A 15,471-nucleotide genomic window follows, 5' to 3' on the forward strand; every position below is an offset into this window, starting at 1 on the left:
TTTTTTGTTTTTTCGCATCAGTATTAATGTTTTTGCATACTTTGCATCTTTATTCAAAAATGTAAACTTTCTTTGTCAATCTATGGACATGCCCATATATGAAGGAGATGGGTGGGTCAAAAAGGGATATCAAATGAAGTGATAGGGGTCACAATGGGGAAATTGGAGTGGTGCATAACATTGCCAAAAGAATGTGCCACTAGAAATGGTGTAAAGGCTGTCTTTTTTTTTTTTTTAAAGAAAAGTTATTACCATGTATTTTGTGAGGCAGGTTTACAACACTACAAGTCTTGACTAAGAAGGAAAGAGGAAAAAAGAAAAAACACCAATACCCAGATTTAAAAAAAAAAAAACGATCATAGTCTTAGGAGTTCATTTAAACCATAGGAACTTTTCACTTATCTCATGTTAGCTGTACCAGTCAGTGATTAAGTAGAACTACAAGTTGTATAGGCTTTATTGTTTATTGCTGGTTTATGACCTTAATAAAGTGTAATTATGTATTACCAGCAGGGTGTTTTTAACTGTGACTATTGTATAAAAACAAATCTTGATATCCAGAAGCACATGAAGTTTGCAACTTTCCACCCTGCCCATTTTTGTAAAACTGCAGTCATCTTGGACCTTTTAAAACACAAATTTTAAACTCAACCAAGCTGTGATAAGTGGAATGGTTACTGTTTATACTGTGGTATGTTTTTGATTACAGCAGATAATGCTTTCTTTTCCAGTCGTCTTTGAGAATAAAGGAAAAAAAATCTTCAGATGCAATGGTTTTCTGTAGCATCTTGTCTATCATGTTTTGTAAATACTGGAGAAGCTTTGACCAATTTGACTTAGAGATGGAATGTAACTTTGCTTACAAAAATTGCTATTAAACTCCTGCTTAAGGTGTTCTAATTTTCTGTGAGCACACTAAAAGCGAAAAATAAATGTGAATAAAATGTACAAATTTGTTGTGTTTTTTTATGTTCTAATAATACTGAGACTTCTAGGTCTTAGGTTAATTTTTTGGAAGATCTTGCATGCCATCAAGAGTAAATTTTCTTGTGGTTCTTAATCTGAAGTTTTCAAGCTCTGAAATTCATAATCCGCAGTGTCAGATTACGTAGCGGAAGATCTTACAACATTCCATGTCAAATCTGTTACCATTTATTGGCATTTAGTTTTCATTTAAGAATTGAACATAATTATTTTTATTGTAGTTATATAGCATGTCAGATTAAATCATTTAGAACAAAAGGGGTGTGAACCTAAGACTATTTAAATGTCTTATGAGAAAATTTCATAAAGCCATTTTCTTGTAATTCAGGTCCAGAAACAAATTTTAAACTGAGAGTCTATAGAATCCATAGTGCAGATGGGTCATGAAATGTGGCCAAATGTGTTTCAAAAATTGATGGTGTATTACCTGCTATTGTAATTGCTTAGTGCTTGGCTAATTTCCAAATTATTGCTTAATATGTTATACCTTAAGAAAACAGGTTTATGTAACAAAGTAATGGTGTTGAATGGATGATGTCAGTTCATGGGCCTTTAGCATAGTTTTAAGCGTTTTTTTTTTTGTTTTTTGTTTTTTGCAAGTGTGTTAGCATCTTGTTACTCAAAGGGTAAGATAGACAATAATACTTCACTGAATATTAATAATCTTTACTAGTTTACCTCCTCTGCCCTTTACCACCCGGTAACTGGTTATCTTTTTCTTCACTGGACCCTAAACTGATTGAATTTTAAGATATGTATTAAAAACCATTATTTCATTTAATGCACATCTGTTTTGCTGTTTTTGAGCAGTGTGCAGTTTAGGGTTCATGATATATCATTGAACCACATGTGTAACAACTGAATGCCAAATCTTAAACTCATTAGAAAAATAACAAATTAGCTTTTGACACACACTCTTAATTGGAATAATGGATCAAAAATAGTGGTTCATGACCTTACCAAACACCCTTGCTACTAATAAAATCAAATAACACTTAGAAGGGTGTATATTTTTAGTTAGGGTTTCTTGATCTTGGAGGATGTTTGAAAGTTAAAAATTGAATTTGGTAACCAAAGGACTGATTTATGAGCCTTTCGTATCTTAACCAACTTTTTCTTAGTTACCTAGATGGCCAAGTACAGTGCCTGGTGTGTAGTAGGACTCAGTAAAAAAGTAGATTTTTAAAAATAACTCCCAAAGTGAATAGTCAAAAATCCTGTGTAGCAAACTGTTATATATTGCTGAGTTTGTTCTTTTAACAGCTGGAATTTATTAAGATGCATTATTTTGATTTTATTCACTGCCTAAAACACTTTGGGTGGTATTGATGGAGTTGGTGGATTTTCCTCCAAGCGATTAAATGAAATTTGACGTATCTTTTCATCCAAAGTTTTGTACATCATGTTTTCTAACGGAAAAAAAAAATGTTAATATGGCTTTTTTGTATTACTAAAAATAGCTTTGAGATTAAGGAAAAATAAATAACTCTTGTACAGTTCAGTATTGTCTATTAAATCTGTATTGGCAGTATGTATAACGGCATTTGCTGTGGTTACAAAATACTTCCCCTGGGTTATAATAATCATTTGATCCAATTCCTATTGCTTGTAAAATAAAGTTTTACCAGTTGATATAATCAAGCCTGCTAAAATAGGATTTTTTTTTTCAAATTTTATTTTAAAATGCAAATATTTCTAGAGAAAATTTTAAAATCTTAGGTGTTAAAGGTAAGCATTCAGTTTAAGAGATTTAAACCATATGCTTGGCATTTTACTTAACATATAAAATTATATCCATTGAAGGTGAGTTGTATGCCCCAAGCCAATTAAAAATTTTAATTATAGAACTTGATAATATATTTGAGAAACAATGCAATTTTTTTATATGAATATAAACAATGTAACCTTGCAACTAAAGTTAAGGATTTGGGGTAAGGTACTTTTCACAGCCATATATATATATATAAACGTTTATTTATTTATTTATAGGCAGGTGCCTTACTATGTTGCCCAGGCTGGTCTTGAACTCTGGCCTCAAACGACCCTCCTGCCTCAGCCTCCCAAAGTTCTAGGATTACAGGTGTGAGCCACCATCCATCCCTGGACATGCAGCCATATTTTTTAGATAGGTGCTTGACTAGCAGTTGGTAGGGGAGCATAGTTTAATGTAGCCTCAGTCAAGTTTGAGAAATTTTAAAAGTATTTAAGTGAGAGATCTATTAGCTTTTAACTTCCCTTTAATCATTCACTGCAAATTGAGCATTTTTTTTCCCCCTCTCCACATCCTATGAAAGTAGTGTGCCACACAGGAATTTTAAAATGCTTTTAATCTGTAAATGTTCCAGTCCCAGTTGGGGATTCAAGTTCCAGCACTCTTTTTAAATTATACTCAAGAATGCTATTCTGAAAATGGAAAATAAATACTTTTAAAAGGTTAGGTGTGAATTTTAACAGCTTTAGGATTTCCTATATATTTTCAATATTTTTAAAGTATTCAATAGATATACTTGGGTGTAGTTGACTAAAACTGATGAGATTGTCATTTTTTCTATTTTTTCTTTATTCTAGTAATATGCCAGTCACTAATGAATTTATAAAAAGCAATCTTTTCAGTGTTACTTATTTACATATGTTCTTCATTTAAGTTGTAGGTTGGTGAAACTGAGATCAATTTTTTGCCTGGAATTTATTCAACCCAAAAGATTTTCTGAAATTCCTCTTTCAGAGACATATGGAAATGTACTTATTATTTATAGTTATGGCTCATATGTAAGAAAAAATGGTAATACGTAGTTTGATCTCTTTCTTACTTTGAGTGATAATGACTTACCGTAAGCCATACCTTTTCTCAAAAGATGAGGATTTGGCATCATTTAGAAAAACTGTCTTCTGGATAATAGGCATTTCTTGTTAAATTCTAAAAATACTTTGAATCTTAAAAGCATCAACTGAATGAATAAACCTCTCAAGACCACTGTAAGGGAAGCCCCATATTTAGGTATATAAGTTGTGTTTCATTCTTAGAAAATTCTTTATAGACTGATGTTGAAAATGTGAATGAAACATTTTTTTAAAAAATTTTTGTTATGAGACTTGAAATTTGAATGTTCAAAAATAAACTGTGTATCTCTTTATAGAATTCTGGGGTAATTGTGGTCTCAAACTCCACATTACAAAGTTAACGACCATCTAGTATCAAAATATGAACTTTTTTTTTTTTTTTGAGACGGGGTCTCACTCTGATTGCCCAGGCTGGAGTGCAGTTCACTGCAACCTCCTGGGTTCAAGCAATTCTTGTGCCCCAGCCTCCCTAATAGCTGGGATTACAGGCATGCACCACCATGCCCGGCTAATTTTTGTGTTCTTCGTAGAGATGGGGTTTTGCCATGTTGGCCAGGCTGGTCTCAAACTCCTGGCCTCAAGCAATCCGCCTACCTCTGCCTCCCAAAATTCTGGGATTAGAGGCGTGAGCCACCGTGCCAAGACAAAATAGCATTCTTTGTAAGCATTTTGTTTCAGGTCCTTGATGGAGGCTAAATGAAGTTAAATACACAGCTAAGTGGCATAGTATGCCCCTGGAAATACAAGAAGGGAAAAAAAGTAAACCTTTTATAGCAATCAATTTAAATCTAAAGGATTTCATTTAAAGACTATAATGTTGAGAAAGCTAAGTTAATGTTTGCATTGATTCTTTCTAATGCTTACTAATGTGCAGTGTTGAAGTGCATTCAAGGAACAAGATACTCAGCAATCCACTTCTACAGTATTTTGCTTTCTCTGTAACAGGGTACTCTCCCTCTCCCCTTTTTCCTCCAGCTCAGTCCTCCAAACAGGAAATCCCGTCACCCTAAAATGGTTTCAAACTCCACAAAAAAAAGTACAAAAGTACTGCTTGAAGAAATGTTTGGAAGGATACTTCAACTATAAAAATAATTATTTTGAGATTCTATGTTGACCTTACTTAATACTTTTACAGGAGACAATCAAAATTAAGGATATGAAAAGAGATCTAGTTACAAGGAGTCTTGATAAAACTTGACTCTCCAAAAGCTATTTTTTTCCTATTTCAATGCCTTAAAATTATTTTAAAAACTGATGTTTTCATTATTTGGTTTCTTAGCAATTCTTAAAGATTACTTTGATGATTGTGGAAACTATCATTCAGGGATATACATGATAAGCCAAACTGCAAAGTTTTTAATCCTGTAGGTTTTGAGCCACTGTTGTGCTGCCAAATAAGTATACTCATTTGATGATCATTTAAATCTACCTAATTAAACCTATATGGATTAATTGTACTAAAATGAAAATCTGGGTAAGATACAACTGAACCTGCCAAGAAATACAAGCAGTGGATGTTAATCATATTTTATGTTCCTGAAAAAGTAAAAAATTACTGATGCTGAAATACTCCTAACTACAATTCCTCCTCTCAGCATCAACTTTTAAGCAAAATGAAATATTATCTTTGTCATAAAAGTTAGCAGCTGCAAATATGTAAGTATTGCAAAAATTTCTAGAAATATGTATAAGCCCAGTTCTAGTGTTTTGATAAAATTGGAGCATAAGACTTTTTCTAGTGTTTGTAAATGAAATATGAGAGTATCTTTTTTAAATTATTTATTTAGTTTTGAAATAAAGTCTCACTCTATCACTCAGGCTGGAGTGCAGTGGTGCAATCATGGCTCACTGCAGCCTCGACCTCTGAGACTCAAGTGATCCTCCCACCTCAGCCTCCAGAGTAGCTGGGATTACAGGTATGTGCCACCATACCCAGCTATTTTTTTTTTTAATTTTTTTGTAGAAATGGGGTCTTGAACTCCTGGACTCAAGTGATCCTCCCACACTGGCCTCCCAAAGTGTTGGGATTACAGATGTGAGCCACTGCACCAGTCTGAGAATATCTAGTACCACTGGTAAAGGAAAAATGAGAGTATCTTTGTCAATTCATATTATTATAGCTTCTCTTTTTCCTTGGAAATGGTTAATGGCAACAGAACTATCCATCACTTAGGATTTCAATAAATATAACAAATTTTAGTGTCATTTGTTAAGTTAGCATTACATATTGTCTACCTAAGAAGTAGGCACATGTTTTTTAGGTTTGAAATGTGAATTAAGAACTGCACATTAGCACTAGAATTCTGCACCTAGGTTATTAAATGTGTGATGCAAAAAGGAAAGGGATTATTGGAGAGAGTTATACATTGGAAGGCTAAGAAAGTCTTTGAAGCAAATCTTAGGTCAAATGACAGATACCTATATTTTTGAAAAGTTCCATCCAATAGAAATATAATGTGAGCACATAATTTTAAAGTTATTTACTAGCCATATTTTTTAAGAAGGAGCAGCTGAAATTAATAATCTAATTTAGTATATCCAAACTATCATTTCAACATGTAATCAATACAAAAACTAGTAATGAGATATTTTACTTTCTTTTTTTCTTGCTAAGTCTTAGAAATCCAGTGTAATGTATACTTACAACACATCTCAGTTTGGATCAGCCACATTTCACGCGTTTACTACTTGATGTGTGACTGCCATATTGGAGAAAATAGATCTATAGAATTAGTCTGAAAGTGAAGGAGTGGTTAGGATTGTTGGGCTATGGGCTTTGCAAAGTATAGCATGGTGATTAATGCCAGCAGCTTACACAGTTCAGCTTTTGAGCCAATATTGAAGGTAACCATTTTAAGCAGTTTATATAGCATTGATATTACAAATAAATATGGCAAGATTCTGAATGGACTTGTTGTGAACTGAATTATGTCCCCACAAATTCCCACTAATACCTTAACCCCCCAGTATCTCAGAATATGACTGTATTTGGAAAGAGAACTTTAAAGGTGATTAAGTTAAAATCAGGCCATTAGAGTGGGCCATGATCTAATCTGATTGGTGTCCTTAGAATAAGAAATTTGAGCATGAACCCATGGCCAAGATTGACTTGTCTATACCTCCACTCACTCCCCAACCCCACACTCTTGGATAATTTGGAAGCAAATTTCAGATTAGACATGTTTTCTTCTGTAACTATTTTAGGAAGTATTTTTAGAATATATAGACTCAACAAAACCCACAATACCATTAGCACACCTTCAAACATGAAAAATTCCTTGTCACTAAATATCCAGTCAATGCACAAATGTCTCCAATAATCTTTATGATGTTTTCACACTTTGTTGATTTAAATCTGAATCCAAATAACATTCTGTGATGGTTAATTTTATGTGTCAACTTGACTGGGTTAAGGGATAGCCAGATAGTTAGTAAAGCATTTCTGGGTGGGTCTGTGAGAGAATTTTCAGAAGAGACTAGCATTTGAAACAGTAAACCGAGTGGAGAAGAACCAACTCTCATCAATATGGACAGGCATCATCCAGTCTGTTAAGGGTCCCAATAGAAGAAAAGGGGAAGAAGGGCGAATTCTCTCCCTCTTGGCACTGGGACATCCATCTTCTCCTGCCTTTGGAAATCAGAGCAACAAGTTCTTGAGCTTTCCGACTCCAAGACTACACCAATGCCCCCAGTTTCTCTGGCTTTCAGACTCAGACTGAATTACAACATTGGCTTCCTTGGTTCTACAGCTTGCAGATGGGATGCTGTGGAACTTTTCACTCTCCATAATCATGTGAGCTGGCTCCCATGATAAATTGCCTCTTATATACCCATATATATCCTCTTGGTTCTGTTTCTCTGGAGAACGCTAATACACATCCATGAATTGCATCTGGTAAGCATATCTCTGAAGAGTCTTCATCCATGTCTTTATTTTTCCCTTGCAATTTATTTCTGCAAAAAATGAAATTATTTGTTCTATAGTTTCCATGGTATGAATTTTGCTGATTGTACCTCATGCTGTAGTTTAGTATGTTCCTTTGTCTTTTCTTTGTCCCTTGTGTTTTCTGTAAATTGATGAATAGATCTAGAGGCTTGATCAGATTCAGGTTCAAAAGATGAAATCATAGCTAATGGTGTATATTTCTACCAGGAGGCACATAATGTTTAGTTGTTTCTTTTCTGTATTCTATTCAAAGCCATTGCTTTTTGCTTAGATTCATTAATTAAATCAGGATTGCCACATCTTGTTATTGTAATTATCATTCCTTTCTCACTTATCTGCTCAGTTACTTTTTTTTTTTTTAACTGCTTCTTGTGGAGCAGGGCTACCCGTAGGCAGTGTGCCCACAATAGCTGATGCTCAGTTACTGTTTTAAATGTTTTCTTTCTTTTTAAAGATAGGATCTAGGTATGTTGCACAGGCTGATCTCAAACTTCTGGGCTCAAGTGATCTGCCCACCTCAGCCTCCCAAAGTGCTGGGATTACAGGCATGAGCCACCACGCCTGGGCTCTTCAGTTACTTTTATAAAGACAAACTTTCATTATCACCCATTTGGTTGTTCAAAGTACATTTTTTTTTATGGAAAGACAGAAAAAATGTTTGCTTCTTTCCCTTTATTTACTAATTTTCAGAATAATTATACATTCTCTAGTATTCTTCAAAGGTGACTGATATGGTTTGGCTGTGTCCCCACCCAATTCCCATGTATTATGTGAGGGACTGGTGGCAGGTAATTGAATCATGGGGGAAGGTCTTTCCCATGCTGTTCTCATGATAGTGGATAAGTCTCATGAGATCTGATGGTTTTACAAAAGGAGTTCCCCTGCACAAGCTCTTTTCTCTTGTCTGCTATCATGTGAGATGTGCCTTTCGCCTTCCACTATGACTGTGAGGCTTCCCCAGCCACATGGAACTATAAGTCCAATTAAACCTTTCTTTTGTAGATTGCCCAGTCTTGGGTATGTCTTTATCAACAGCATGAAAACAGACTCCATACAGCGACCAATGCCTGTATTTGTTTGCTTAGTATCATTATGGACTCAGATTTAAACTTATTTTATGTAAGCAATATGTGATGCTCAAAATGACCCAAAGTAGATTGTCTTTTAAAGTTAATAATAGAACTCAATAAGTAAAATCAGTTTAAATTTATGGAGATGCTACTTGGGATTTTGCTAAAAGGTAAATGAAACTCCATATTTACTTAAACAAAATGGATTTACTTATAAGTGCTGTCACACCCCTAAATTTTAGTTGGGGTATCATGCTGAAAAGCCTTTCATTGTACACAATTTCAAAGAAATGGGAGTCATGGTAACTTTTTCTTACCTTCGAATTACTGCAATGTAGCTACATTTAAGCGTCATGAAACATTTATCAACATAACACATTACCCCATGTACTAAGAAAAATGTTTAGAAATTTACTAACATGAGGAGACTCAGTGATCAGCAGTCACTGGAGACATATATGTTGGCACTTGGTGAAGCAGTACACTAAATAGGACATGTTGATCAATAGGCATATTATTGACAAATTTAATATAAAATATTAAAACTTTTATCATAGAATGTAGGTCAAGAAATTGGCAATTTTTAAGGAAAAATTATACTCACTCTGGAGCCCAGAGTGTCCTTTGGCAGGATTACTTGACAGCTTTATATAAAAAAAGAACTTTTGGGGATGTTGGATTTAAGTGACCATGGGGTAACATTTCTTTCTAAATAAACACCAACTAGAGCTACTTATTTTAGTGTATTTGAGAAACTGGGAAGCATTGGATGAGGCAATAGATAATCTAAAATAGATAACATTTGAATAGAATTAAGGACTTCTGGTGAGAATATAATGAAAAAGACGCCTATAGATTAAGGTCAGATTATACAATACTAATTATTAACTGGAAAAACAATTATGTTAACAATGTCATTTTCCTCCAGTCTCTGAGGCACTATCTAGCTAGTTCATTATTTGGCTTACAATATACAATGAATGTCTTCTTTTCCTTTTCTCATTTGCTTCCTGATATTTTGAAAGCATGAGTTACTGCCAGGAAATACAAGAGATACAAAAAACACAGAGAAATGTATTAAATGACAGTAAAAGACAGAGGAATGTATTAAATTATAGCAACTGCATATGTTTAAAAGTTTTCAGAACATTTAAAATGAGAATTTTATGTTAATTTAAAATTAGTTGCTGCATAGCTTCTAATTTAAAATTTTCACATGGTCTAGAAGCAAAATTTATTACAACTCCAGTGATGAGTTTATTTAAAACAAATAAAAAATATACCGATACTAGTTTATTTTCCAAACCATAGTGAAAGTTGTTATTCATATCTCCTGAGAAATTGTACATTTTTCAACATTCTTACCATGGCACAAAGACTTTTTTCATGCTTAGTAATGCTTAGTGAACAGAAAAGGACTTAATATAACTATTAGTGAAAAAGAATTCTAGCATTCTAGCTGTAGTATCATCGTATGAACATTTTTTTCCCCCTTGAGACAGAATCTTGCTTGCTCTGTCACTCAGGCTGTAGTGCAGTGGTGCCATCTTAGCCCAATGCAAACTCTAAAAAAAATTTTTTTTTTTTTTAATTCAAGCAATTGGGTTCAAGCAATTCTCGTGCCTCAGCCTCCCAAGTAGCTGGGATTACAGGTGTTCAAGCAATTCCTAGGTTCAAGCAATTCTCGTGCCTCAGCTCCCAAGTAGCTGGGATTACAGGTGTGCACCACCATGCCGGGCTAATTTTTTTTTTTTTTTTTTGTCTAGACAAGTTTTCACCATATTGGCAAGCAGGTCTTGAACTCCTGACCTCAAGTGATCTGCCCGCCTCAGTCTCCCAAAGTGCTGGGATTACAGGCCTGAGCCACCATGCCTGACTTGAAAAATATTTTCTGCGAAGCATTTCTACCATAACTTCTTGAGACTTAAAACACAGAGAAAACATATTTATTAAGAAAATGCAGAGTTTTGATTTTTTATTGTTTAGATCAAGAATATGATCATTGAAACCAATTATTCATAAAGCATGCTTCTTCTCGACCTTCTTATTGTCCTGAATTCCTATTTCATTAGCAAAAGTACATTTACAAGAAATATATATATATAGCATATATAGATCAATTAGGCATAAACATGAATGCATGCTTCCCATTATTAAAATTAGAATTCTTTAAACAAAACAAAATTTTCCTCTATTTTCAATTTTTGTCAATTCTGCCATTTGCTGTTTGAAGTCCTTAAAAAATATTATATCTTCTGAATGCTTTCTAAGAGTATAGAGAATAATGGTTGAATGAGGTTTAGAGTTGGCTAAAGGAGGACTTTTTTGACCAGAAGTTGATTCTCTAAAGTTTTTTGTGTGTCTTTAATTTTTTTTTCCCACTGATTAGTCTTTCATAGAATGTAGTTACAATGGTAACCATCACGTACATCTGACCTACAGTAAAGAAGAAAATGGACAGAATAAACATTAGTAACTTTTCCTTCTTTTTTGTTCTTCTGTAGGTCTCATTCCTGTCAGTTAGACTTCTGGTCATGTTATTTCCTGATGGGGTCACGAGAATGAATTAGTGATTAGACACTCAGGTGCTGGACTCAAAGGGATCTGGCTCCGTCACATGCAAACTTTTTGTAATATAAGGTACATTGTTTTATAATGCGCATTTTTGGTTGAATATTAAACTAAAACTTGAAAGCAATCTAGCTCAGGTAGATACTGGTGTCCTGAAATCATTTGCAATACATTTAAACTAAGATACACTAGATAAAAATATTAAAACAAAAGAAAAGGTTTCAATTCTATTCCATATTTCATTTATTTTTTACCAAACACTTATTGAATACCTAATATGTTCTAGGGAATGGACTTGGATCTAGAAACTTAAGAGTGAATGTACACAGTACTTGAATCTGTTCTGGTAGGAAATTCACTTGAGTAAAAAACAATACTAATACAAATGTTATCAGTAATAATCCATAATGTGATTTTTTTAAAGCCAATTCATTTAATTTGGCATATTATATCTAATAATATAACTTATTATGTATCTGTACATTATAATCTAGACTGTATAATCTATAGATTAGATTAGAATCTAGACTATATAACCTATAGTTTAGATAGTAGACATTTAGTAAAAACAAATTGAATATTGTAAAAAAAAGTACTTAATGTACCTAGTAAAGTTTTATATGCCAAGTTTGTATTTTAATAATATTTTTATTTTAATAAATATCAGGAAGAAATAAACATTAAAACATAGTAAGTGCATGTTCAGGTTATCTATTGTCATATTACAAACCATCTGAAAACTCAGTGGTATAAAAAAACAATTTTTTAAAAATTTTTGAGCAGCTTTGTATATAATTGACATATAATAAACTGCACATTTTAAAGTGCACAGTTTGATAAGCATACACACACCTGGGAAGCCATTGCCAAAATCAAGATCATGACCGGACCCACAAAGTTCATGATTCTGTAGGTCAAGGATTAGAGTAGCCGTAAGCAGAGAGAGTTTGTCCCTGATACACAATGTTTGTGGCCACAGCTGTAGTTGTTTGGATAGCGGAGGGCTCCTGGGATGGCTAGAGTGGGATCATATGTCTGGGGTCTTCCTTCTCCTCCATTGGATATTTGCTGGGATGAGAAGGTCCAAGACAGTCCTTTGATAATGTGTTGTGGTGCCTGGGCTGGGATGGCTGAAACACAGGAGACCTAGCAGGAATTCTCTATACTCACAGTGATCTCAGGATAGTCAGACTTCTCACTCCGCAGCTGGCTTCCCCCAGGTCCAAAGTTTCAAGAGACTTCCAAGAGACAGGAAGTGAAAGCTGCCAATCTCTTACAGTCTGAGCCCGAGACACTGGCACAGCTTCACTTCCGCTATGCTTTATTGGTCAAAGCAGTCACTGAGCCCACCCAGATTCTGGGAAAGAAGGACATTGACACCACCTCTTGAGATGATGTCAAAGAATTTTGACTGTTTTTAAAGCACCACAATACATGTTGGATACTCTAAATTCCTGAGTGAAAGAAGAGTTCAGTTTGGTCACATGAACAGAGTATTTCGGTGTTTTACAAGGGCAGTAGTAGGGGAAGGAGGTGGTAGTAATACCAGAATTTCCATCAACTCTTCTGCCTTCATTGCTGTTTATCAAGTAATGTTCTTCAAACAAGCTGGAGTTGCTATGCCCTGATATGGTATAAATTAGTGTGTTTTGGATATAAATACACATGGTAAAGGTAATATGGTAAATACCATTGCTTATTTATTATAGAATATTGTCACGTTAATGGTATACTTTAGCCATGAGTTTTTATCAAGATTCCAAAACATTATTGAGATGCAATCAATTCAGTAAAAACTATTTGAGATGGACACATCAGATTCTAGTGATGTTATTCCCCTAGGATCTTACCCTATTGGGAATCTATTGTATAATTGACATATAATAACTGTACCATTGGCCGGGCACGGTGGCTCATGCCTGTAATCCCAACACTTTGGGAGGCTGAGGCGTGTGGATCACTAGGTGAGGAGATCAAGACCATCCTAGCCAACACGGTGAACTCCCGTCTCTACAAAAATTAGCTGTGCGTGGTGGTGCCCACCTGTAATCCGAGTTACTCAGGAGGCTGAAGTGGGAGAATCGTTTGAACCCAGGAGGTGGAGATTGCAGTGAGCCGAGATCGTGCCATTGCACTCCAGCCTGGTGACAGAACGAGACTCCGTCTAAAAAACAAGCAAACTGTACCTTTATAAAAATTCCATCTTTTAAAAGTCTATAAATGGATCTTTTATATTTTAACAAACTACTAGAGGTAATTTCAAATAGATGACTTCAAATTTTCTGAATAAATATAATCTGCTGTGAGGATAGCATATTGAAGAAATGTCATCAAGCCACGGTAAAAATATATCTTTCCTTATATGTTCAACCACCATGTGAAATGTGTGAATCTAACATAAAATGCAGTAAAATTTTTTTTTTTCTAAGTCAGTGAAATTAAGTAAACTTTTCAAGAGAATGTTTTTATTGTGATCTTTTGAGAAACACAAGGGAAACACAAAGTGTAAGTACAGTTTTTATACATGAAAAGGGGTACGTGACTCATTTAAGAGAAGCTAAATAATTATTAACAATTGTTTGTATTATTTAAATATTTGTTCAATGGCAGTGGCTACTACTTGTAAAGAAAGAGACACCCCGTATCATCCTTTTGGATTCCGCTTAACCACAAATAGTCATCTCAGTGTCCCAGTGGCCCTTGTTTCATAAATTTCTCACTGTACCACCATCCTAAAACATCTCTTCTGGCTAAAGCACACAGGAATGCAAAGAAGGAAGACAGACTCTTTTTGAGTGCACATATGTATTTCTATATCAGGGAGATCACAAAGAACCATTAAAAATATAAGTCATTTGGAATACTAGAGCTAGAGGAGTGGCCAGATGGTAAAGATTTTGATCATTTAGTACATCTGAAGGTGATGTATAGGGGCAGGAAGTATCTGCCACGGAACAGAGTTTAAGGCAGCGACATTCCTTGGGAGAGCAGTGGCAGCACTAAAAACAAGCAGTGAAAGCACCACATTTCCTTTGTTTTGAATATCTTATACCTTTGGTTACTGAATGCTCAAGTCAAATCTCACGTCTGTTTTTTTAAGAAGCTCATGTTAAGGTTTTTAATTTTTTTTATTTTTTATAAGGTTATATCATTTCCATGGAGTTGGGGGATCATGTAACCAAGGTGAAAAGCAATTAAAATTAATTATTGTGATAGAGGTTAAGCTAGGTTAAAATACCTACCCAACCATCAACATTCCGGACTTCTAATAGAAGTCTGCATGTGCGGGTGGTAAATAAGGGTTTGGAATGTGGGGTATTAATTAATTAGCATCAGAAGAAAGAGAAGTCACACATGGTAGACAGTAAATATAGCTGGAGAAAAGGAGACTCAAAGATATTTCTATACTGCTGAGCTTTAAGTTCTAGAGTTTCAAACATGCTTGTTCAAAATGCAGCTTCTTTGTTCATGGTCAACAAATTCCTCTCAGATGATGTCAGAAAGAGTGGCTTTATCTTTGGAACCCAGTGCAGGCCTAAAGTTTATTTCATATGGTATCAATACTTACTGAGAGTGTTTTATATATGATCCATTGTGCTAGGTTTTCAGGATACAGCCATGAAAAAGACAGGTTTCCTGCCCTTGAGAAGCACACAGGCAATAGGCAAGATTTGAAACATAATTAAATATAACAGAAAATGGCCTAAAAAAGGAAACTCATGTCTCAGAGAAAATTTAAATGTTAAAAAATACAATAAAATTTAAATGTGAAAAAAAGTGTTAGAAGAATCCAAGGCAGAATTCCTAGCAGAGTAGTTAAAGTTTTGATAAATTTGACAACATAGAAGTAAAAGTTATGCATGGTAAAATTACTCTAAGTAAAGCCAAAAGAAAATGACAAACTGAGAAAAAATGTTTGCCACTCATATAAATAAATGATTAAATTCCCTAATGAGTTTTTATAAATCAATTTTTTAAAAAACCAACATCCGGCCGGGCGCGGTGGCTCAAGCCTGTAATCCCAGCACTTTGGGAGGCCGAGGCGGGCGGATCACGAGG

General features: G+C 34.5%; 1 long non-coding RNA gene across 1 annotated transcript; it reads right to left on the bottom strand.

Annotated features, from left to right (window-relative positions):
* Positions 1-7,135: 7,135 nt before the first annotated feature.
* On the bottom strand, positions 7,136-12,620 carry LOC108512053 (uncharacterized). The gene is made up of 3 exons (XR_001880475.1): positions 12,265-12,620; positions 9,810-9,875; positions 7,136-9,485 (listed from the first exon to the last, which is right to left on the bottom strand). It is a non-coding gene; the product is annotated as an uncharacterized LOC108512053 (long non-coding RNA).
* Between the last annotated feature and the right edge of the window lie 2,851 nt (positions 12,621-15,471).

The sequence above is a fragment of the Rhinopithecus bieti genome, unplaced genomic scaffold (genome assembly GCF_001698545.2).
Source record: "Rhinopithecus bieti isolate Rb0 unplaced genomic scaffold, ASM169854v2 scaffold_26504, whole genome shotgun sequence".
Taxonomy (NCBI): Eukaryota; Metazoa; Chordata; class Mammalia; order Primates; family Cercopithecidae; genus Rhinopithecus; species Rhinopithecus bieti.